Genomic DNA, 3,100 nt, shown 5'->3' with positions numbered 1-3,100 from the left:
ACAACAACAACAACAACATGCAGACACCATCTAATACTTCACAAAGCATTTATAACCATAATCTGTTAAATGACTGCTGAGGAAAAGTCAATACAGGCGAAAGCTGCAGGAACGGTTGCTAGGAGATCAGGCTCTTTTCATAAGAGATTAGTCATAGATTTATTAGCGGTGAGCAACGACTCGCTAATCAAGAGACTTTTGATCAGACTAAGAGGCATCTGACATACTTTGAGACTGAAATCCAATATGGTTCAAGTACCTTAAAGTGCCACAGATGGATGTCACATGCTCCAACCATTAAATAGAAAAAGCCTCAATTTCTCTGAGTCAATTCAATCCTAAAATGCTTTTATTGTCATTTTCACTGCAGTACAATGAAATGTATGTGTCCCAAGTGGCTGATAATACTTAAAAACAGCAACAAACAATATAAAACAACATAAAATGAGACACATAAAAGATTAAAGGGTGAAAAAAAAGAAAAGAAAATGGCAGTATATCGTAATAAATATAGGAATAAGAGCAGGAGTTACAGTTTTAAGTGCATATGTCGGCACATTCGAGCTGCACACACTGTTTACACTATCACACATTGATGAGTTTATTATTTTTATGGCATTTATATTAGTTATTATGGTCTTAAACTGTAAATTCAGATAGATAGATAGATAGATAGATAGATAGATAGATAGATAGATAGATAGATAGATAGATAGATAGATAGATAGATAGATAGATAGATAGATAGATAGATGGATGGATGGATGGATGGATAGATAGATAGATAGATAGATAGATAGATAGATAGATAGATAGATAGATAGATAGATAGATAGATAGATAGATAGATAGATAGATAGATAGATAGATAGATAGATAATAGATAGATAGATAGAGAGGTAGATAGATAGATAGATAGATAGATAGATAGATAGATAGATAGATAGATAGATAGATAGATAGATAGATAGATAGATAGATAGATAGATAGATAGATAGATAGATAGATAGATAGATAGATAGATAGATAGATAGATAGATAAGATCTCTGACTTCCAGCAGCACAACTTCTCAATGAAAGTCTGCTGTTTTAGCCCCACGTACTTGCTTAAATCCTTGGTGTGTGTGTGTGTGTGTATGTGCATGCATGTGTGTGTGTGTGTGTGTGTGTGTGTGTATTAGTGTGTATCAGTGTGTAGTCATGTCTTGTGTGTTTGTGTTGGCCAGCGATAAGTGGATTAACGTCTGCCATCTCCCATAAGAGGCTCATCGGGATGTGACCTCATCACCAATGACCCCGGAGTCCCCATGGCGACACCGTGGCAACACAGCACCATGGCGACGGAGAGCAGCAGCAGCAGCAGCAGCAGCAGCAGCAGCAGCTTCTGATGGCACAATTTGCATCTGCTTTTCATATGAGGCCCAGAGGGAAGGTGTATGCAGTGTGTGTGCAGCTCTGCAGGCTGTGATACAGATGCTGTTTTTACATATTGTGCACATATATATAAATAAGGAGACGTCTGCATGGTTTCATCTAAAGAAGCAAAAAAAACCACCTAAAAAAATCCTCTGAAGAATAATTTTTTTTTAAATCTTTGACAATTTTTTTGCCAGCAAATGTCTTCAGATGACTCATAACTTATATAATTGGCTTTTGGCTTTCAGACCAGCTGTCATTTTGATGAAGTAGATGTGAGTTTTTCCCACATATGCCATTTCACTTTAATGAAACACCATTAATTTCTTCTCGTTAAATGCTGGGTGCCAGCGTATTATTAATGTTCAAATGTCTCTTCCGATTGCTGTTAAAAGACGCAAGAAAAAATAAGCTGTACTCAACCAATTCATATTTATTTATCTACAAAAGTAGACGTGATAATTAAATGTATGTCAGCTCATAAAAGTGAGAACAAACACATTTATACAACACACCTTCTTCCTCTTCCTTCTCTTCTTTTTCCTCTTATTAGTAATAGCATGTGAGCACCTGTGACACTAATATCAACAGTACATTTATATCTATTTATCACTTAGAAATCACCCACAATCCCACGTTTCTATGGTTTCCAACAGCGTTTCACAGATGAGCAAACAGTCTATTCACATAAGTAACATTGGATAACTTCCTGTCCTCATATATGAATGCTATAAAAACCACAGAAGCGAAAAAGACCATGACATGAAGTGGTGATTCAGAGCTTCAAGGATGACGATAATGCAACTCAGAGGGAATACGTGTATGTGTGGAAGCCTCGGAGCATACAGACAGTAGAGATGTAGTACTAGTAGGTGAAGCATAATAAAGGAATGTCTATAGATGTGTTAATACTATCTTCCTTTGAGGAAATCTTACCTTTCAAATCAGATGTATAACAGACTGAACCTGAACTAAACTCATCCTTTCATACACCAGCAAATGGTGGATTATCCCTTTAAAAGAAGGCAAGATGTTTCTGTTCACTTACTCAATAGACTGGATTGCATTTTATTTTATTAACCTTGGTGTCGTCCTCCCGGGTCAAATTGACTGTTCCTTCTTTCCTCCCTTCCTTCCTTCCTTCCTCCCTCATTCTCTCTTTCTTTCCTTCCTTCCTCCCTTCCTTTCCTTTCCTCCCTCCCTCCTTCTCTCTTTCTTTCCTCCCCCCTACCTTGCTCCCTTCCTTCTTTCCTCTGTCCTTCTTTCCTTCCTTCCTCCCTTCCTCTTTTACTTTCTCCCTCCCTCCTTCCTTCTTTCCTACCTCCCTCCTTCTCTCTTTCTTTCCTTCCTTCCTTCCTTCCTTTCCTCCCTCCTCTTTCTCTCTTTCTTTCCTCCCCCTACCTCCCTTTCTCCCTCATTTCCTTCCTTCTCCCTCCCTTCCTTCCTTTCTCCCTCCTTTCCTTCCTTCTTCCCTCCCTCCTTCTTTCCTTCCCTCCTTCTTTCCTCCCTTCCTTCCTTCCTTCCTCCCTCATTCTCTCTTTCTTTCCTTCCTTCTTCCCTTCCTTTCCTCCCTCCCTCCTTCTCTCTTTCTTTCCTCCCCCCTACCTTGCTCCCTTCCTTCTTTCCTCTGTCCTTCTTTCCTTCCTTCCTCCCTTCCTCTTTTACTTTCTCCCTCCCTCCTTC

This window comes from Scomber scombrus, chromosome 17 (genome assembly GCF_963691925.1).
Source record: "Scomber scombrus chromosome 17, fScoSco1.1, whole genome shotgun sequence".
NCBI classification, from domain to species: domain Eukaryota; kingdom Metazoa; phylum Chordata; class Actinopteri; order Scombriformes; family Scombridae; genus Scomber; species Scomber scombrus.
The sequence above is the reverse complement of the archived record's forward strand: the minus strand, read 5'-3'. Positions refer to the sequence as shown.